Genomic DNA, 23,597 nt, shown 5'->3' with positions numbered 1-23,597 from the left:
CATAAGTTAGCCAGTACTTCATGTCGGAAAGCAGCACCTCCTGCCTGGTTCATCCAGGGGAAGATTTAGACCACAAGCCTGGTCCTGCTGCTCCCCAGGTCTTGTTGCTGGTTCCCCACAGGCGCCTTTCCCCTGCCCCCATTTCTATGGATGGCCCCATGTGATTGATGGGAAACCAAACATTATTGTCAGGAATGATTTTTTTTTTTTTTTTTCAAATTGGACATCTGCTGCTTATTTGGCTGGGAGTTTGGCAAGTGTTTTAATTCGTCGTGGTGGTCAAACCTAGAGGAAATAATTAGGTGGTCATTGCAACCAGCGTCCCAGGCACACCACAGTGACGCCAAGGAGCCAGCATCGAATGGAGTGTCCAAATGTCCACTCTGCTTTCAATGCTCTGGCCTCAGATTCTTCAGCAGGGCCTCTTTACTTTTAGGTCTAAAACTCTCTTGATACAAGAACAAAATATTCAATTCCATACTAAAAGATACAGGTCCTGAGATCCAAAGAGCATCTGAAGAGAAGACATGGAGAATACAACTCACAATTAGAGAAGAACTAAAGGGGAGGGGACAAAGTCATGAGCAAAACAGCTACTATGTGCTAAGTGCTTTTCACATCATGGTTTCAGTTGATCCTCACAGCATCGTCCACTGCACAGAGGTGGAAACTGAGGCATGGATAGGTGAAATGACTTGCCTATGATCACATAGCTAGGCAATAAAAGAGCTGACCTCTAAACCTTAATCTAGTAGATCTTGAAGCCTTGCACCAGCATCTATTGAAGGTTACCATCAGAGTCCTCCCTAGGGAAACTTTCTGTTGGTAGAGGAAGGATTTGGGTGGGAGGTGCAGTCCCAAAGGTAATGTCCTTGGTTAGTGTCCCCTCTCCAGTACTACCAACTTTGATGTAGACTCTAAACCATTCTAACCTAAGAACACATCTTTTCCTCACCCCATTATTTTAACAGCCTGTGCTCTCTACAGTATTTCTGTTGTGTCCTGGGCAGTATATTACAGTTGGGTCTGAGCCCAACTTTCTTCTTTGCCTTATTGAAAGGATGACAGAATCTGCATGATGCTCTCTAATTCCTGGAATGTATATTTTACCTCTGACTCAGAAATTGGATCAGTTGTTACCTTATAGATCTTTGAAAATTACTATTCCCTATGGACAGATTCAGAAAAGTCCCAATCATCAGAAATTTTTATTTCCTTTCCCATATTCATGAAATTCATTTAGAGTCTCATGAGATATTATTAAGTACCTTTTGCTTGGTAAGGGAAAGTTATCTTGCAACTTCATGCCCAATAGGCTTTAAGAACAAAACTTTTTGTTATTCCCTGATATAGGAACCAGAGGACCTGCTTTAAGTCTCCTTTCTGCCACTTACTAGCTTTATCACTTTTCTAATCATTTTGGAAGGTCACTAGACATGTGTGTTTGTGAAATAAGAGTTGACAAAAACACTAACACTAAAGGTGTCTTTCAATTCAAGGCCAGTAATTCAAGTCTTCCTTTCAGTAAACAAAATTAAAATTCCCTTTGAAAGTTGGTCAACTTGCTCCTCATTCAGATGGACAACTCACTTCTCATGCTGATGGGAAATCATGATTCCTTGTCCCCCTTTGATTTTTCTACCTCACATTCTCCATGAGTTCTGAGGAGGTGATATGAGTTTTTAGAGAGATGTTTTTCTATCTCCAGATGAGCAGAATTCTGGATGAAGGGCAAATAGAGATGGTGATGATACCATTGAAGAACATCAACAAGTTAAATGACGCTCTGAAGGTTCTGAAGGCCAGTGTTGCCTGAGCTGTGCTTTCCTCACTATTGCTATATTTCACTGTGCTTTGGCTGCAGTGGATAATGGTGTACCAGCTAGGGCACAGGCTCGGATCTGGCTCTGTCACTTCAGTGGTTGCATATCTCGGGCCAGTCACTCAACCCCTCCATGCTTCAGTATTTTTTTTCTGTCTAATTCCAATAAAAGTACCTTAATGGTTGCAGTGAGACAGTCAACATCAGGAAATTGAAGTCCAGAGATACATATTTTACAGGTGAAGTGACATAATTTCTGGGATTTGAGCCAAAATAACTGGTAGTGATGATGGTCTACATATTTTCAAAAAGGAAGCCTAGACAGTGTTTTAGTCAGCTTTTCTGAAACTATGACCAAAAGACCTGACAAGAACAATTTTGAGGAGGAAAAGTTAATTTGGGTTTTATGGTTTCAGGAGTCCCAGTTCATAGATGTCTGACTGCATTCCTTGATACCTGAGGTGAAACAGAACATCACAGTGGAAGGGTGTGGCAGAGGAAAGCAGCTGGGGACATGGCCACCAAGAAGCAAAGAGAGAGAGACTGCACTTGACATAAATAAAATACATATCCCAGAGGCATATCCCCAATGACCCACCTCCTGCAGCCACACCCTATCTCCTTCAGTTACCATTCAGTTAATCTATCAGGGGATTAATTCACTGGTTGGGAAAGGTAAGGCTCTCATAACCTAATCACTTCTAAACTTTCTTCCATTGTCTCACACATTAACTTTTGGGGGACATCTAATATCTAAACAATAACAGACCATTTAATCATTTTTTAAAAAATATTCTTTCAACAAATGGTGCTGGCAAAACTGAATATTCACATTCAAAAGAATGAAGGGGAACCCCTATCTCACCCCCTACACTATAAGTAGGGCTCCAACTTCATACCATATTAATTCATTATGGATCAAACACCTAAATATAAGGGCTAAAACTGTAAAATATTTGTAAAAAAATCATAGGTATATGTATTTATTATCATGAATTAGGTAACGAATTCTTAGTTATGACACCACAAATACAAACAACAAAAGAAAAAAAATAGGTAACTTAGACTTCTACAGAACTAAAAACATTTGTGCCCCAAAGGATATCATCAAGAAAAGGAAGACAGCTCACAGAAGGGAGGAAAAACTTTTACACATTACATATTTAATAAGTGTTTTTTATCTACAATATACAAAGAAATTTTACATCTCAGTTATAAAAATATAGCTCAATTAAAAATGAACAAATTATCTGATTGAATATTTCTCCCAAAACTACATACAAATGGCCAATAAGAACATAAAAAGATGTCCAAAATCATTAGCCACTAGGGAAGTGCAAATAAAAATCACAAGTTAATATCACTTCATACCCACTATGATAGCTATAATCAAAAAAAGACAAATTAGAAAGACAGGGAAGGGGGAGATGGGGATCTAAATCAGTAGAGGAAAGGGAACAGGAGAAGGGAGAGGGATATGGGCCATATTATATTGTTATATCATGTGCATTTGTGAATACATAATAATAAATCCCATTATTATGTACAGATATAATGTATCAATAAAAAATTGGGAAGAGGAAAAAAAGATAATCATAAGAGTTAAGGAAGATACAGAGAAATTGGCATCCTAATACACAGCTGGCAAAAATGTAAAATGGTGCAGCCACCCTGGAAACTAGTCTGGCAGTTCCCCAAAACATAGAGTTACAATATGACCCAGCAAACCCTCTCTAAGACACATACCCAGGAGAAATGAAAACATATCCCCACTTGTGCAGGAATGTCCTTGTACACGAATCTCATAGCAGTCTTATTCAATTCAGATAGCCCAAATATAGAAATAACCCAAATGTTCATTAGCTGATAGATGGATAAATAAAATGTAGTTTATATATACAATGGAATATTATCATTAGCAACAAAATTAAATGGAGTATCAATATATGCTACAACATGGATGAACCTCAAAAATATTATGCTAAGTTAAAGAAGCTAATCACAAAAGACCACATATTGTGTGATTCTATTTATATGCAACGTCCACAGTAGGGAAACCTTTAGGGACAAAGGTATATTGTTTTTTTTTTTAGGGTTAGCAAGAGGAAGTTATCATAGAGGTGCTAGGCAGAGGGTATGGGATTTCCTTCTGGTGTGATGAAATGTTAAAAAATGGTAATAATGGTTCCACAATTCTCAGAAGATACTAAAACCCATCAAATTATATATTTTAAATAGGTAAGTGTGTGGTATGTGAATTATGTCTCAATAAAGCTATTTTTAAAGTAAGATAACCTGGGCTGGGGAAGGTGGGTAGCGACAGTGGGAAGACAAATCAATTGATCATGCTAAAACTGGTTATATACAAACTACTCTTTGTGAATACTACTTTATGCATACTTCTTTTTATGCATACTACTCTTTCTCCTTTTGTTTCTGTTTAAAATGTGCTACCATAAATATAAAGTTAAATAAATACATAAACCAGCAGAACATAACAGGCTGGAAATAAATGACACTGTTGTTATTTTTATCGCATAGTCCAGCGCTAAATTGAAGCATTTGTGTACATATCTCTAAATAACCTATCACACATCAGACATTTTTTTTTTCTTTTAAATCACCTAAAACTGTCCTTGGCACTTATATTTTCATCCTGCCCCAGCAGGGCCAGGAAACAACTGGCAATGGATATGAAGATGATTGGTGGTAATACCCTTTCTCCATTGTCAATCAGTCACCTACTCTTGCCAATTTTTCATTCAAAAGACTTACTTTTCCAACCTCACTCACTGCCACTCACCTCACCCAAGACCTTGGTATTCTACCAAGTTTACAACAGCAGCTGATCATCTCCAAGGTCCCACACCATTCCTCTCCCCTCTTTCCAGGGCTCATCTCTCCACATACCTTATGTACTTTTCCTCCATGCTCAAAAAATTTATGGTCTCTATTTCTTATGACATACATTTTTAATTTTTCTCTATGGACTCCCATGTTCTCATATCTTCCTATCATTCAAGCATTTTTTTTACCATTATATACCTTGCACCCATTTCTGCGATGAGCACTTTTATCGACTATGCTTATGCGGCAGCTATGGGCTTCAGATGAGGTGAATCTTGATTAGTCTTATCTAACCATGTTATTTCATCTTCTTCCAGTGATTAGTTTGAGAATGAGTGTACAATGAAATTCTAGACACTAATACATAAGAAGGGGTCGGTTGGGGAAAACTACTTCTTAGAGGAAATAAAATAGGGCTCAGAAAAAGACACAGAAGAAGAAAAAGAGTATTTCCTCCTTCCTCCATCCTTAGACCTCTGAACATTTGAGGAATAAAATGTGATGCCTGGAATTGTGGCCACTTTGTGACATGAAGAAGAAGCAAAGAGAATGAGAGACACTCTTGAGCTGGAGCCATAAAGTTGTTGACCTACCCAATTAAACCAGTCCTGGAACTGAGCTAAGTCTGCACATTTTACTGTAAAAAATAATAGGTGTCTTATTGCACAAGGTAATCTTACTTGAAATCTCAGTTCTGTGAACCATATCATTTTAAAGTTCCCCCAACCCTGAATTTTGGATTTCCAAACCTTATTTTGCCACTTATTAGCTCTGTGAACTAGGTACTCACCTTTTTGGTCCAATGCTCCTCAAACTTGAGCCTGCATCAAAATTACCTGGGGGACTTGTCAAACCATATATCCTGAACACCACCCCCAGAAATTCTTATTCAGTAGGATTGCTGGAGAATTTGAATTTTTTTTTTTTTTGAGAGAGAGAGAGAGAGAATTTCTTTAAAATATTTACTTTTAGTTTTCAGTGGACATAACATCTTTATTTTATTTTTATGTGGTGCTAAGGATCAAACCCAGCGCCCTGTGCATGCCAGGCGAGCACGTTACCGCTTGAGCCACATCCCCAGCCTAAGAGAATTTGCATTTCTACTAAACATCTAGGTAATGTTGTCACTCATAGACCACATTGTGAGTAACATTGTCCCATATCCAAGTTTCTCCCTCCATAAAGTGAACACAAAGGCACTACTTAATAGATTTGTGGAGAATAAAATGATAATACAGGTTCAGTGATTGACACAGAGATTGTAGTTATTATTATTATCTTGGGAAAATGTGACTCTTGCAGTTTAGGGCTTAATTTGTGTGAATTCTTTAGAGTTCTGAGTCCTTGTGGAATAGCCCTTCCCAGACAAAAGAGCTGAAAGAAACCTGTTGCCTGGGAATATTAACTAGGTGGCTGTGGGAGAATGACGTGAGTAATTTGCTGAGATTATTGAAAATCATCTGAAATACTGCTAGGTTGAGATACTGACAGGAGGAAAAATGTCTTTCACTGATCAGCTCTCCATTAAAATGGTTTGCAGTGTGTCTTGGTATTATCCAAGTGATTGAAGAGGTGAGACCTTGAAGAGGGATGGAGGTGGGAACAAGACTGGCTGCCTTTAAATGAGGGAAGGCAAATAAAAGATTAGTTATTAAATAAATGAAGTTCAGGAAACGATCCAATGTCTTGGGAGTGTTTAATCACAGGAGATTGGAGCTTTCTAATCTTGCAGAGTCAAAGAAAATTCACAGAGAGGCTGTACACACACCTCAAGGAGGCAATTCGGTGGCAGTATTTCAGGATAAGGACAAATTAAAAAGGCTGAGAAACATGGACTTTTAAAAGGTTCCCTGAGTTCCTTTTCCTGAAATGCTCTGGATATCTCACTTTCTTCACTTCCCAACAATAAAGAATAAAGAAATGACTCTATTATGATCATTCTTTCTATTACAAAGGCAGCCACATATTGGACCCTAAATATCTCCCAGACTTTATGCAAAGCATTTACCAACATTATTTCATTTAATCCCTTTAACAAGACTATGGTGTAGGTTCTATTTTTATGTGTTTCACAGATGAGTAAAACAGTTTCAGAAATGTAATATAGTTTGGGTTGTATAGCAAGTAAAAGTGACTTTAACCTGGACCCAAATGGTGTTTTAACTTTTTAAATAATATATATCTCTATTTTTATGTTGTTCTCCCCAGAGAGTCAGGTAGTTATTAATATTCCTGTTTTGCAGATAAGGAACTAGAGACTTAGAACATTTACATGACATGTACAAATGTAAACATGGACGTGGAGTTTCAAAATCAGAGACTCAGGGTACTTTCTCCCGAAATTACCGAGAATTGTCTGTAAAGGTAATTTGCATTCTGTACATGTTTATCATTCTTTCCCCTTCTATAAATGAGACAAAAGAATTTTAAAAATCTTTCTTATATATGGTTTACCTCTTTTTTGATTTCCTTCTCTCTGTTATTTCCATTTCCTCCCTTTTTCAGAGGTTGCTTTCTCCCAAATGCTAGCCTTCTAACTCTCCTGTATTCCCATACCGCCCTGGAGGGCAAGGATGACTAGGGAATAGGACTTTCTTCTTTTCATACCCATTTCCTTTTAACCAATTCTTAACACCTGTGACCCCCGCCAAAGATCAGGTACTATTATTTCTATATTAAAGATGAGGAAATTCAGTCAACAGAAGGGTTAAGAAATTTCTCCAAGTCCACAAAGTTAGCATGGTTCTTTCTAATTTTAAAACCTGGCCTCCTCTATCGAATGCTTACTTTGAGTTGGCCAGAAGTCTAAGTTTAAGAAGCCATAATCTGCCCAGGATCAAATTGATCTTGAACATGTTTCTTATTTTCTCTGATCTAAGTTTGCTCTTCTGTAAAATGGAATTTCTGTAAATATTAAATGAGATAATATGTGTAAAGTACTTGCCACCATGACTATAGTAGAAGGAAAATTAGGTTTCATATATGTATATATATACACATAGACATGTGTATGTATATGCACACACATGCACCTACATTTATATACCATAATCGTCATCTGGGTGTATTATCATTACTCAGTGTGTGTTTCATGAAACTCATTTGTTTTAGATTTAAAGTATGATATACATACAGAAAAGCACACATGTCAGCACAGTTGTGATAGGGCAGTGGGATAGATTGCCAAGAGGCCCAAGAAAATGCCTTAAGATGCCATGTGAGGCATAAAGTTTATTGAAAAAAATGCTTACAAGGAAGATCCCGTGGCAACAGGCTGGGCAGATAGCATCTCTGTTCAATTGCTGCTGACTAGATGAGCCCCCTTTTCCTCAATTCTACAGAGCAAAATTAGGAAACTTACAAGAGGGAAGGGAGTTTTCTAAGTTAGGCTACAGAAGCCGCGACATCTTCTGTTTGCTTGGTTTGCTTTGCTCTCTGTATGACCAGCATCCCAAGAATTGGCTGTCCTGGAGTATAAGAAAGCAATTCCTACAGATAACACTAGTTTGTCCTGGTTGCAAAAGCATTGAGAGAAGGGGTCAGTGTCCTTCAAGATAGTATTTATCTGGACATTCCTGTCTCAGCCCTCTCTCATTGTCTCCTTAACTTGGGATCTGAAAGGGGCTTTTAATGAACATGGTATTTTACTATCCTCCTTTGCTTTAAGGATGACACGCAGCTTGATGAATTTTCACTATCTAAACAATCTTAGAAATGAGAACAGAGATGAAGAAGTAAATATGACTCTCACGCCAGGAGCCCCTTTATGGCTCCTTCCAGTCACCACCCACTCCCACCACGCTAACACTCTGGCTTCTTGCCACATAGACCATTGTGTCTTCTTTTGTACTTCACATATGCATAGATATAGATACACATAGAGATATAGATGATCCTTCAGTATTGTACTTTTATGTCTGACTTCTTTCATCAACCTTATGCCTGTGAGATTTATCCATAGCATTGCATGTAATTGTAAGTTGTCATTCATGTTCACCCACTATGTGAAGAGATCGACTTTTATTCATCCATTCTACTCTTTATGGGCTGATTTGACTATCAAAACACTTTTTGAGCTTGAAAGAAAAGTATTGCAATAGATGAAGAAACTGAAATTCAGAGAGGCAATTTTATTTGTGAAAGTTCAAGTAAACAGGACCAGAGCCAGACCCAGAACTCTTGCCTCCTGACTTCTTGTGGTTGTGAAATCACAGACACATAACTATGCATTTCCATCAGGAATGTAGCCTCTCCCTCCATACCGCCAAGATAAGCCACCTTGGTGTTCCTGATCATGAGCCACCCTCCAGGTGCTGCTTCAAGGCAAGTTGAGAGGTGTGAGTTTTAGTTGCTTTTCATACGCTTTTCTTCTGTAAGCAAGAAAAAGCATTGGCCAGGGATTCTGGAGAGACTCACCCCAATGCAGCGTTTGCCACACTGCTGAGTGAATATGCAGATGTCCTCACTTTGGTAGGCCTTCGTGGAAGGAGAAAATGTAAGTGAGGACCTTTATCACGGGTAAGGCAGCAAGGGGAGAGAAGTAGTGGTCCTTACCCTCTCCTGGAATGAAGACACCAAGAATGAACATGCCCTTCAATAGATGAATGGATAAAGAAACTGTGGTATATATATACACAATGGAATATCACTCAGCATTAAAAGAGAATAAAATCATGGCATTTGCAGGTAAATGGATGCAGTTGGAGAATACCATGCTAAGCGAAGTAAGCCAATCCCCAAAAACCAAAGGCCAAATATTCTCTTTGATAAGTGGATGCTGATCCATAATGGAAGAGGGCATGTGAAAAATGGAGGAACTTTGATTGGGCAAAGGGGAGGGGGGAGGGAGGGTACTTGGGGGCAGAAAAGATGGTGGAATGTAATGGACATCATTACCCTAGGTACATGTATGACTGCACATATGGTGCGATGCTATATCGTGTACAATCAGAAGAAATGAAAAATCATACTGCAAATCAATCAAAATGCATTCTGCAGTCATATATACTTAGTTAAAATGAATAAATTAATTTTTTAAAAAAAGAACAAATGAAGAAATCATCTCTGACTTTCAAGGAGTGCTGCCTGGTGAAAACATAAAAGTTAGAACACCTGCAATGTGGTGTGGGTACCGCCACAAGGGCCTTTGGAACCCCAGAGCATGGGTGTGGGCCCAGCCTCTCACACAGGTGGCATTAGGGAAGATGGCTTAGAGGGGGGTGTCTGTGCTGAACTCTGAGGAATAAATTACTAACAGGCTGTGGCAGGTGGGAAATTATATTCTAGAGCAGTGGCTTTCCATTCAAATCATCTGGGAAGCTAAAAATAATAACAAAACATTGATGATTGTGTCTCCCCTGGAGGAGTTTCTGATTTAATTAGTTTCGAGTGCTACCCAGGCACTAATATTTCTGCAAGCTCCCCACTGCTTTTAATGTGCAGTCACGGCTGAAAAGCACTGAGGAAGGCAGAGAAAAATGTGTTAAGTGCAGCTAGGTGGCTAAATCACCTTCCTTTTGGGTAAACTACCAGAAGCTACCTATTGCTGAAACAAGAAAGATAAAATACAGAATTATGAGCTGGGGGACATAGGCCACATGAAGAAAGGACATAGGCCACATCCTTTGCCTGTGAGCTAAAAAAGTGATCCTACCACCAAAGTGGTAGGACAACACTTAAGGGTCTTAAACATGGAAGTGTCACAACAGTTTTTCATTTTTTAACTTCAATGAAATATACATAACATAAAGTTTAGCTTTTTGATCATTTTTAAGTATACAGGTCCATGGGGTCTGTGGCATTGAGTACCTTCACATTATCCTGTGACCATCAACACCATTCATCTCCAGAAGTCTTTTATTTTCTCCAGATAAAACTCTGCACCCATTAAACACTAGTTCCTCATCTTTACCTCCTCCCAACTCTGGCAACTCCCTTTCTACTTTTGATCTCTGTGATTTTGACTACTCTAAGTGCCTCATATAAGTGGAATCATGCAGTATTTCTCCTTTTGTGGCAGACATATTTCACTTAGCATAATGTCCTCAATTCATCCAGGTTGTAGCATGTGTCAGAATTTCTTTCCTTTTTAAGTGAGAATAATATTCCATTGTATATATGCCATATTTTTTATGTAAATCACGATTGTATATAGACTATATTTTGCTTCCACCTTTTGGCTATTGTGAATAATGCTGCTATGTACATGGGTGTACAAAACTATGTTAGAGTTCTATATTCAATTATTTTGAGTGCATACATAGAAGTAAAAATTCCTGATAATTCAATGATTTATTTTTTGAGAAATTGCCATGCTGTTCTCCACAGCAGCAACATCATTTTACTTTTATAAACATTCAAATTTCTCCACATTTTCACCAAACTTGTTGTTTTCTGGGGGTTGGTTTGTTTGATTGGCTGTTAGTTAGTTGATTGGGTATATTTAATAGCCATCCTAAAGAGTGTGAAGAGGTATCTCATTGTGGCTTAGATTGCCCCTAATATTTCGTGGTATTGAGCATCTTTTCATGTGCTGATAGACCACTTGCGTATCTTCTCTGGAGAAATGCCTATTCAAGTCCTTTGACAATTTTTAAAATGAATTTTTTGGTTTTTGTTGTTGAGTTATAGGAATTCTTTGTATATTCTGGATATAGATCCCTTATAAGACACATGATTTGCAAATATTGTTTTTCTCATTCCACGGGTTGCTTTTCCACTGTTTATAGTTTCCTTTGACACACACAAGTTTTTAATTTTAATGAAATCCAACTTATTTATGTTTTTCTTTTGTTGCCTTACTTTTTGTATCATATCCAAGAAGTCATTGCCAAATCTAATGTCATGAATATTTTTTCCTATGTTTTCTAACATTTTTATAGTCTCAGCTTTTACATTTAGGTCATTGGTCCATTTTGAGTCCAACTTCACTTTCTGATTGTGGACAACCAGTTTTCTCATTACGATTTATTGAATAGACTGTCCTTTCTCCCATTGACTATTCTTGGAACTCTTCTTGAAAGTCATCTGAACATGTATGAAGGTATATTTCTGGGCAGTCTATTCTACTATATTCATCTATATCTATCTTTATTCCAGTACTTCACCATTTTGATTACTATAGCTTTGCTGAAAGTTTCAAAATCAGGAAGTTTTCCGATATCATTTCAGCTCATCATGTTCCTTGAAGTGCCATATCAATTTTAGCATGTATTTTGGGAGAAAAATGCTGCAAAAACATCATTGAGATTTTTATAGTGATTACATTGAATCTGTAGATGGCTTTGAGTAAAGTCAGCCCCTTAACAACTGCAAGTCTTCCAGTCCATGGAAATGGGGCATCTTGCCATTTTACTTGTCTTCTTCAATTTCTGTCAGTAATGCTTTATAGTTTTCAATGGGCAAGTCTTTTGTCTTCTTAAGTTTATTCCTGTTTTACTCTTTTTTTGATACAATTGCAAATGTAATCATTTTCTTAATTTCCTTTTCAGATTATTTGTTGTTAATGTATAAAAATCAATACACCAATTTTTGTGTATTTATTTTCTATTTAGCAACTTGGCTAATTCATTAATTAGTTCTAATAGGTGTTTTTTTTTTTTTTTGGTGTGGAATCTTTAGAGTTTTCTACATATAAGGTCATATCAGCTGCAAACAGTCACAATTTTACTTCTTATCTTCCCATTTGGATGCCTTTTATTTATTTTTCTTGCTTAATGGCTCTGGCCAGGCATTCCACCACCGTACTGAATAGAAGTATCCGAAGCAGACATCTTTGTCTTGCTCCTTGTCTTAAAGGAAAAACTTTCCATCTTTCTTGAGTATGGTATTAGCTGTGGGATTTTCATGTTTTCAGCCCTTTTATGTTGAAGTAATTCCCTTCTATTCCTTGTTATCTGAGTGCAGATTCACATTTTTAAAATACTACTTGAGCTGCTAAGTGAAGAGTGGATTGTATGGAAATGAGCTGATAGCAGGGAGATCCTTCTGGAAGCTGTTGTAATAGTTTAAGCAAAAGTTGAGTTAGGATAGTATCAGTAGGAGTGGAGAGGAGAGAATAATTATAAGGAACATTTAGGAAGTACTAGTAGATCCTATTGAGTGATTGGATGTATAGAAGAGTCAAGGATGCTTTCCATGTTTCTGACTTGGGAATCTGAAGAAAGAAAATCCTGGAGAGGGATAATTTTGTGAGGAATGATGATGGGTTAGTTGAGGATGAGGCACTAGGGAACAATCAAGAGTCAGAAGCTTGAAGTGAACAGCATGGACTGGAAATATGTCTTGAAATATCTCCACCCACGTAGTGGTCAAAACCACGAGTAGAGATGAATCAAGCACGGGTTACAAAAACAAATGTCTAGAGAATCCAGTCAGGTAACAGCCACAGTGAATAGGGCTTGATGCAATTCCCTACCGGATCCCCAGGGACTGGTACAAATGAGAATGTGTGCTCTCCCAGAAGTTTTCCAGTGTGGTCAGAGAGGTAAAGCAGACTATTGGTTTTTGTCCAGTCTCCATCCTGCTCCATTGTTCTCCCTTAGGAACCTAAAGGAATAGTTTCCATCATTTCCATGGAATTTCATGGAGTGTGTCAGACCAGAAGGGAGGCAATTGGAGTCAGAAAAGGTTGTCTTTCCCCCAGGGCTTTTGATATCCTTCCAGAGATGCAGATGTGGTTCTTTTCTTTGCAACCAACTGCAATTGGTTCTTTTCTTTGCTCTGTTCCTTAGCAGCTTTGCTCAGAGTTGTGGCCTCTGGGAGTTCAAGTATAGGAGCCTAGGGGGCCTCATATGGAAGAGCCAAGAAATCCCAAGGTTAAAGCCAATAGGCCTGGCTACTGTTTCAAAACTTGGAAGCCCCTCAAAACATCAACACATTAATGACCTGCTGAAGGCTTGGCTTCTCATGCATTTGGAAAGAAAAGGTTATTTTGTTGTTGTTTTTAATATATAAATAACACAGTCTGACTTTTTAGCACTGCAGAAGAGGTCTAGGCAGCCAGAATAGGAAGACCCCCCATGAGGGTGAATTTCTGAAGTCAGCTCTTACACCAGCCTAATGCTCCTGGGGGAGTTGGACCTCAGCAGCCAGAACTCAGTGTCTCAGCTGCCACTTTTCCCAGGAATGGCAGGCAGGTCATTTATGGCAAGAGATCACGTCAACCCGCCTGGGCTGCTGGGGCCATTTGTTTGATCCTGCTGTATTAAACAAATATGGTGAGTCTATGTTTTTTTTTTTCCCTTTGATGAGAGTGTGGACCAAGTAGAGATCATAGGAAGCTCTTTCCAGTAACAGAAATAATCAACTGCATTAAGCAACCAGCAAGCAAAGGCAGACATTCTTCAAGGCCTGGCTCTGATGTCAACTTGTACATCCAAACCTTTGCCTATCTCATTCCTTTGGGCCTCCAAATTATTCATGCCTATTATGTGCTGACTGGAGTACACTTGGAGCTTCTCAAAGGCAAAGAGTACTATTGTGATTCTTCATGCTCCAGGGCCAAGTGAGGTGTCTCATACATGCTTAGTGATTGAATGAATTAATGCATAGCTTAATTATTTCATTAATGCAACATTTCTTCCTTTGTACTGCCTACCTCCTTTGACTCCTGTATAATCTTTCTTACAGTCATTATATTAGTTTCCTAGAGCTGCCATAGAAAATACCATAAAATGTGTGACTTATACAACCAGAAGGTATTGTCTCACAGTCCTGGAGCCCGAAGTCCACGATCGATGTGTCCACACATTGGTTCCTTCTGAAAACTGGGAGGAAGAAACTGTTCCCAGTCCCTTCTTACTTCCAGTGCATTTTAGGCAATCTTTGGCATTCTGTGGCTTGTAGTCACCTCAGTCTGATTCATGCCTTCATCTTCACATGGTCTCTCTCCCTGTGTGTGTTTCTAAATTTCCCCTTTCAAGAATGACACCATTCTATTGGATCTGGGGCCCAACCTACTCCAATATGATCTCTTCTTAACTCATTGACTTTGCATTGGCCCCATTTCCAGATAAAGTCACATTTTGAAGTACTGGGGATTAGGACTTCCAATCATGAATTTGGGAAGGACACAGTTCCCCTTGTGGCAGCCCTGTTTCGCACCAAGTGGTTTTCAAGTGCTCTCTGCCTCTCCGCCTTCTTGAGCTCATTATATTCTGAAATTTTTACAAGGCTGATATGTATTAAGAGGAGTTCTGTTAAAAAGAAAACTCATCTTTGCTTCCCAGCGTCACTTTTCTCAAACCTAGTCAATACACAATCATCCTTTAGGCTCCTCTGAGCCCAAAAATCCTTGGATTGTTCTGGAACCAGAAACCCTCTACCTGCTATCTTTTAGGGAGTTCTCTCATTTCTGATTGGCAGCAGACCTGACCATTAGGCTACCTTGCTGTCCTTTTGTTAATCTTTCTCATGTCTAAACCCAAGAACCCACCCCTTTCTTGGCCTCACTTGGAGTTCTCTGGGTCCAACTTTGTTAATAAAAGTACATATATTGTCGTTGTCATCAATCAACGATTATGTTAGTTGGCTGTCTGTAAATGTAAAATAATACCTGAGATAAACAACTTATAGAAATAAAGATTTATTTTAGCTCATAGTTTCAGAGGATTGTCCATGGTTCGTTGGTTGGTTGATCCCCTTACCTTTGGGTTTGCAGTGAGGCAGAACATCATGGCAGGGAACATTATGGCAGGTAGAGCAAAGTGGGTCTCCTCATGGAGGCTGGGAGAAAAAAAGAGAAAAAGAGGTCAGGCTCCCAGTATTCCCATCAGACCTCACCTCCTTCATCTAGGCCCCACCTTCGAAGGTTTCCGCCACCTCCCAATAACGCCATCAGTGGAGGACCAGGCTCTCCACACAGGAGCTTTGGGAGGACATTGAAGATTCAAACCAGAGCAATTATATTTCTCGTTTTGATAAAATTATTTGGAAAATTTTAGTTTGTCAATACACGTTTTTTGCTGTTCACTCTTAATTTAATTTCTAATAACCTTGAAGAGTACATTATCCAAGCTGACTGAAAGGAGTTCACACAAAGTTGTGAAAGTGATGATTTAGCCTCCTCAGATGCTCTGTTTCATTAAAGAACTCCTGGGCCTAGGGCTGTATGGTATGGATATGGCTCAGATCCGCTTTGCTCATCCCTCCAGCCACTTCTGTCCTTCGTGCACATTCTTTAGTCACATTACATGCGTATGTCTAGGTGTTTCTCTCAGTATGAATTACTATTGATATGCATTACTTTCAAGCTTCTGGGTTTTTTTGCTATTTACTACTGACATGACCTTTTTCAATCATCTTCAATGTATCTCCCAAGACCCAGCTGAAATTCTGTTTCCCATGCAGAACTCTCTTCCCTCCCTAAGCAAAACCTCACTCTATCCTCTGCGCTGCCATGGTACTATAGTGGTATTTCACTCTGGTATTTAATTTGTACCTTTATCTTTGCCTTCTACTTTGTACCAGAGCTTTCAACTTCACTACTTTTTAGCTCCGACTCTATGTTAGTTAAATTCTCAAGTCTCAGTTTACTTTTTTTTCTCAAGTCTCAGTGTACCGTACTGCCAACTTTGAGGGTAGTTATCGGAATTAAGACAATAAATATGAAGGTACTAGAATGCCTTAGATACACAATAAGTATTAGTTCCCTGTCTCCTTATCACTCATGTTAGGTTTGTGTATTTATCAATTTCTATACCTCCCCCCTTCACCCTCTAGAATAGCATTTGACATTTGCTGGATGATTTATATGTGGCAAATGCATGGATAGATGGATGGTAAATTCAATGACCTGTGAGAAAAATCAAGAATATTTTGGGCTGCTACCATCAGCCAAACAATACCAGAGTTGAGCCTTAATAGGCAGAAAAGAAAACATAATCTAATTAGTACACAAAAGAATGTATTTTGGATTATACTTATAGTCCTCCCTGTACCATAGACACACTTAATTTTTTGATTTACTACTAGTAGGATACCCAGCCACATCTTGTCTGTTTTATGCATGCCTGCCTTTCTCCCTGGACTTGACCTAGTGTTTTGTATTCTCTTTTTTCTCTCTCCTCATCCATCAGAATTAACCTGTTGCCTGTGCAAATAACTTACAGGTCCAATTATCAAAGAAAAAAGGCCTTTGTTTGATGTCAGGAAGGGCTTCATGGTATGATAGCCAGCCTTTTCAGATGGCCCCTAATGATCTTTACTTTCTGGAGTTCATGTCCTTCTATAGTGCCCTCCCATGCTAAGGATGACTTGGGTGACTAACAAAATGCTGAGAAAATGATGATGTCTGATGTTCAAGGCCATTTCTACCTGGGGCTCTTCTTGGGTTGCTCACACTGGGCAAAGCCAACCACCATGTTGTGGGGATATCCAAGCAGCCCTGTTTTTTGACTCAAAGAGAGAAAAACTGTGACCTGTGCCAACAGCAACATCAACTTGTCAGGTATAGAGATACCATCCTGGAGGTGGATCTCCCAGCCCCAGCCAACCTTCCTGATGACCATAGCTCAGGCCAATATCTGAGTGAATCTCATTACAGACTTCAAGCTTGGACCACCAGCCAAGTCACTGCCAAATCCCTGACCCACAGAAACTAAGAATAAGTATAAAAAGGAAAACTCAGCCTAGATGTTGGATAGCTAGCAGAGGGGGTACGGAGGGGAGCTTCCGGGTCACTGATAATGTTCTTGTTCTTGATCTAAGTGCTAATACCATGATCGGTGAACTATACACTATGATTTGTGTGCCTTTTTGTGTTCAAGTTATACATCAATAAACAGTCATGACTTTTTAAAAATAAATAAGTACATTCAAGAGCAGCATGTGTTTATAAAAGGATCTAGCTTTATATTAAGGAGGGGATGGGGGTAGGAGGGCATGGGAGATGGAAAGTTCCTAGTTTCCTATAAACTTTTTCTGGGCTTCAGTTGTTTAATAATAAAAAATAACAATTTATTACATACTTATTATACCTAAAGCATTATGTCAGAAAAATAAGCATGAAATTTTATGTAATTTCAAAACAGTCTTTTAAACTGTGAAATATTATACTCATTTTACAAATGCAGAAGCAGAAGTCAAGATAAATTGAACAACTTCCCAGAGGTACAACATTTATGGATGTCATAGGCTGTATTTGAACCCAGATCTCTGGCTCCTAAAACTTCATTTCTTTTTTTTTTTCAACAATGTCATGAACATGTAGAAAATAAGGGGATACAAAATATCTTATATTTCATTGGTACTCTGTTAGGATCTGTGCATGTTAAGTGTGTGTGTGTGTGTGTGTGTGTGTGTGTGTGTGTGTGTATGAGCACATGGCTGCCTATATGTATGTGAGTACACATGAGTGTTCAGGCAACACATTTTGTGGATTAGGCTGACTGTCCAGTACCAATCTCTAGAAGGAAACTGGAGATAAATGTCAAGATTGGCTGGAATTATTCCAAATACTTGATATTTGGTACTGTGTGATTCAAACATCTGAACAAACTGTGCTTTTTGCTCACTACAGGTCTCCACTCACTACAGAATTGATCTCAGGCTCAGTGACCTGGTAGGTGAAGCGATCAGTATTTATTTTCCAAAAACTGCTTTCTTGCTTTTGCCACTCCTGCTCCCAAGATTACACTAGATAACTCTCCAGTAGAAGCTGGGCACATAGTCACCTGACTAGAGACGCCCCCCACCTCCCCCCGGCTTTTTTTCCTTGCAATGTAGTAATGTGGTAATCACTTACTGAGGGTAAGTGATTCATGAAGCCTCCAGGTCACCTCTTTAAAACCAAAATCCTTTTTGTTGGACTTGCTTTCTTTTCCTTCGTGCAGACTGGAAATCAGATAAAATGGTTACCCAGCTTCAACCAGAGATGAAGACAACACCAAGGTGTGCGTGGCCTCAGCCCCGTGGCTTTCCCTCTTAGACCTCCCTACATGGGAGCCTAGCTGGGAATGCTGATGGCAACCCAGAAGCTGTTCTGTTAACTTGTGCCCTCCAGCTGAAGGCCACCAGGAACACAATTGTCCTTGAACGAAATTGAGTTTATTGACTCATTGCAACCGTGGGGAGCCTCAGGTGAGGGTATTAGAAAGGACTCCCTATAGGATGTGATTTGGGGCAGAGTTCAAGGAAAGCAGGGCTTTGGGAGCTGTCAGGAAACAGGGGTGATTCCTATGATGGTGTATCTTAATGAATTTTATGTAGAAGGAGGGAAGACTAGACAGAGGCTAAAGACTTGATCAGTAGTAAAGCAGCAATCATTCATTATAGGCTGGGTGGGGTATGTTTGATATTTTTAATGATTTGAATAGTGACCTTGTTTTTGATTGTTCTTAGAAAAAATTATGAAATAGTCCTTTTTGGGTCTCATCTGTAAGATTATTTATGCTCAACAAGAGAATACTTCAACCGAGCTGTGAGTGCCAGGCAGCACCTAATACTCAGTGTTAGGCCAGTTCATAGTGCTGTAAGCAGTTTGGGGCTGCTTTTCCCCCTCACTTATTTAATCTCCACAACAAAGTTATGGGTTAGGTTCTATTCATATCCCCATTTGACAGATGAGGAACACAAGACACAGAGGACTGAAGGAACTTGCCAAGACCACACAGCTCACTAATGGAACAGCTGGGGTTAGCCCAGGCAGTGTGGCCTCAGAACTCTTCCATCCTGACCACTGGGATATTCTGCTTCCCCAGGTTTTCAGAAGACCAGTCCCACTTGGTTCTCCCAGGGTCTAATCCTGCCTGTGCCCCCCCCCCCTTGACTCTGGTAGGGCACACCTCCTTGTTCCTGGACCACATAACCTTGACCCTCTGGCTACCTCCATACACACATAGCTGGACTCGAGCAATCCATGGTGTGCCAGATGTACCCTCTGGAAAGCAGCTGGAATTCCTGACACTGACAGCCTGCCTGGATCATTCATTCTTGCCCAGCCCAGACTCTCTGGAAGCCTTCTCTGCCTGCTTCATTGGACAGCCCTCATCACCACCCCTTTCTTCCCTAGTGACCTCCCCACCCTGGTGAATGAGGCTTGTTTGTAGAAGAGTTGGACTCAGGACCTGCCCAACCCCAAGTGCCTGTTGTAACATCCTGAAAGAATCTGATCAAGGCCCCCTGGGGTGTTCGTTAGACACTGCGTACAAACTTGGAGGCTGCATGGTCCAAAGGAGAGTGCTGGCTGAGTTCCTACTTAATAGATATATGTACTGTCTGCAAGTTTCCCAGCTGCAAAATTAAGGCAATGGTGTCCTTCTCATATGTTGTTGGAATGGATGGATAAGATCGTGTATGTTACATGTAAGATCCACACAGTAGTGGCACAGTGAAGAGTCATCTCTTACACACAAATGCTCTGTGTGTGATGTTTTATATTTTTTTTGTTTTGGTTTTGGTTTTGGTGGGAAATGAGGGAGAAATTAAGTTTCACATCTATGTTGATATGGAACAGATGAAGAGGGAGGACAAGGGAGGGCAAAACCAGCTGTAATTGTCCTCTGCAGGGGAAGCCCTCTGCAACTACTAATCTCCTCTTATAACAAAGAAGTAGCATTGGGTTGTAGAATAAACCAGTGGCCCTGAGTACAGACAGTGGAGTCAGAATCCTATGGTTCAAGTTTTTGTCCCATCTAATACTAGTTGTGTGACGTTGGACAAATTGCTTAACTACTCTGAGCTTTTCTCTCTTCACAGGTGAAGCAGGAATAAACTGTGCTTTGCACAGGTACTGTGAACTTTGCACAAATATTATGAGGGAATTGGTATCTGTGCAGTGGATGGACCGTGACAATCTTCCATACATCATGGATCCCTTCTATCCCCCAACCCAATTGGTGTGTTTATATTTTTAAAGAGAAAGGGTAGGGAAAGAGAAGTGCATAACTCCAATACAGGAAAAAGTTAGCATAGTAATTTCAGGCTACGGGAAGCCAGAGGGAGGGAAACTTGCCACACCACTGTGTAAACACTTATAAGCAGTACATTGAGGGGCCTGGCCCTGCCAATGTGAGGATCACTAGGGAGCTTCCATCTCTGATGGAGTTAGGAATATAAGACACTGATTGGATTTAGCATCAGAATATCTGCATTCTACACATATGGCTGCCATTTTGTGGCCTTGGATAAGTAACATAGCTTCCATGGTTTTTCTTCTCTCCCGCAATAACACAAGGAAAAGTTCTATAAACTGAAGACTTAAGTATTTTATTTCTATTTAGTCTTATAACAACCTTCTCCAATATGTAATGTTGCTATCCTTATTTTACAGATGAGGAATCCCAAGCTTACAGGTGTTAGCGGTTTGTCCAAAGGCACACAGCTAATGAGTAGCTGGGCTTTGAATGCAATCCATCAAAATCTAGAACTGGGGCTCTTCACTGTGAGCACAAGCAACATCTTAAGGATCTCATACCTGAAACCCTGGAGAATAGCTGTCCCTCCTTTTATCAAGTGGCACTGACATTAGATGGCCTACAGCTATGACCATGAGGTATGCTGCAGAGGTGTAACATGGTCCCACTCACTGTGGCTACGGAGAATAGCATCAATTCAAAAGTCCTAAGCTAGGGTGTTTCAGAAATGCAGATTTCAGCTCAAAGTGACAGTCTTTCCACACACACATACTTTTGAATGACTTGGGCTGTCCTCAGCAAAAGAAGGCAGTATCATGTAGACAGTAACTAGATCTTTAAGTATCTGAAGCTCCTGGCCCAGGTTTCAAGCCTGGTACCCCACTGAGTGAGGTCTCCCCCTCCTCCTCTCTTCTGTTAGGTGCTCTCCACCCACCATTTCCACTTTGGCTAGTGAATTCTGAGGTTTCCGTGAGGTTACCAGAGCCTGACTTGACCTGAATGTAGTTTAGCCAACTTTATCACAGCCTCTGGGGCTGGGGTGGATATGTGAGGAAAACATTTTTCCTGAACTCTGGCTCGGGCTGCTTCAACATCTGTCAAAAACAAGGGAGTTTACCACACAGCCCTCTCACGATACAGCACTCAATTAATGTTTGGCTCTCCAAAGTGACCTTTCTAAAGAGAAATATCATTTTAAAATTTTACTTTGTCCTTCTCCATCCTTCTGAGAAAGGGAGTTCTGAGGGCAACCATGGAGAAAAGGTTTGGTTTCCCCCCTGCAGATCGTTGTTCTAATACCTGGAGCCAAAGCATGAAGAATAAAGAATGGACCACTCAGTGTACCCTGGTGTGACCTCCACACTACCTGGGTGTGGCTTGAGCAGGGACTAAGGCAAGGGCTAACAAGAGAGCAGTGGCCCCTGTGAATTACCCTTTCATATCCTCATGCTGAGAAGAGAGGAGAACCCTGTTTTCTCAGGAAATGGTACGTGGGAAGAATGGTGGGGAGAGGGGGCCATTGTGGTGCCATCAGGAATTTTCCATCCCTTTGAGATCTAGAGTCCTACCACCCAACGTGAGGACCACATTTTAGCAGTATCACCACTACCTGTGAGTGAGCTTGAGATTGTTGAAATGCAGAATCCCAGGTCCCACGCCCAATGGCAGAAACAAAATCAGCACTTGATCAGTACCCTCAGAAAATGCTTAGGCATCCTAAGGTTGAAGAGGCACTGATCTGGGTAAGATGGACTCATGCTCCTAGCTATGTTCCATGGAAGACCAAAGCCCAAGAGCACATTCTATGGAAGTCCAGATCTCTCCCCACAGTGTCTGCGAATTCCCAGAGAATTCACACTCTCATGATCATCTTTGATGACCCTGAACAACTGCTACCTGCATAGGACACTTGATAGCTCCTTTTGATCTCCCTTGCCCACTCTCTCTGTGTCCCATGTCAACCCAAATGAGAAACTTAATCCCTTCTTCAGTTTCCACTTATAAACAACTCACAAGACCACAGGTGTATAGACCTTCCCGAAATTATGCTGAGTAGGGGAAATTGAGTAAAATGACCACTTTACCCATTTTGTTTTGAGCATTGGATATCTCTGCTGACCTCAGAACAATGGTAGTTTCTCACTGGCCCCTTCATCCCCAGGGTCCCCACCTCTCTGGATAATTTGTCCTCCTCTCGTGCTTCACTCCTTTCCTCTCTTCTCTCCCTAACTAATCAGGAGCAAAACTCCTCTTGCTCTGTCATATAAGGCACTAATGGCATCTCTTCTATTGACTTCATATTCTGCTCTCAGGGTCCCCTTTCTGTCCCATGTCTCAAAAAAAAAATCTTTCACACCCATACTCATAGTGGCACTATTCACAATAGCCAAAAGGTAGACACAACCCAGGTGTCCTTCAACAGATGAATAGATAAACAAAATGAGGTCCACACAGAACATAGAACATTATTAAGCCCTTGGAAAGGAATTCTGACATGTTTCACCATGGATGATCCTTGAGGACATTATGTTAAATGAAATAAGCCAGTCAAGAAAGACAAATACTGTATTAAGTACCAAGAATGATAAAATTCATGGGTACAGAGAGTGGAATGGTAGTTGCCAAGGGCTGGAGGGAAGAAAGAATGGGGAGTTAGTATTTAATGAATAGAGTTCAGTTTTTAAAGATAAGGAAGTTACGGAGATTTATTGCATACTAATGTGATTATCTTAATACTACTGAACTGTACACGTAGAAAGGCAAAATGGTAAATATTTTATTACTTGTTTTTATTTCTTAGCCACAACTTAAAATTTAAAAAATAGTTTCAAAAATCTTCAGACAAGGCATGTATCCTTTCAAATCTTAGTTTCCTCACTCCTAACTTATGCATGAGTTTGTATGTTCTCCTCTAGCCATAGCTCACAGGGTTGTCTTAAAGTGAATACTGAAAGGAAAAGAGAGAGAGAGAGAGAGAGAGAGAGAGAGAGAGAGAGAGAGAGAGAGAGAGAGAGAGAATTCCTTTCCCAAGAGGGATTTCAGTGTCCATGGTTAAATAACTCACTTTTACCTAT

At 40.0% G+C, this 23,597-nt stretch overlaps 1 long non-coding RNA gene across 1 annotated transcript in view; it reads right to left on the bottom strand.

Moving 5' to 3' along the window:
- The window catches only part of LOC308656889, a 102,786-nt gene that overhangs the window by 58,976 nt on the left and 20,213 nt on the right, over positions 1-23,597 (bottom strand). The window contains exon 2 of the long non-coding RNA XR_014023792.1: positions 15,316-15,394. This is a non-coding gene — a long non-coding RNA (uncharacterized lncRNA). The remainder of the gene's footprint in view (positions 1-15,315; positions 15,395-23,597) is intronic.

Source organism: Spermophilus citellus (assembly GCF_964194105.1).
Source record: "Spermophilus citellus genome assembly, chromosome: 9".
NCBI lineage: Eukaryota > Metazoa > Chordata > Mammalia > Rodentia > Sciuridae > Spermophilus > Spermophilus citellus.
The sequence above is the reverse complement of the archived record's forward strand: the minus strand, read 5'-3'. Positions and strand labels throughout refer to the sequence as shown.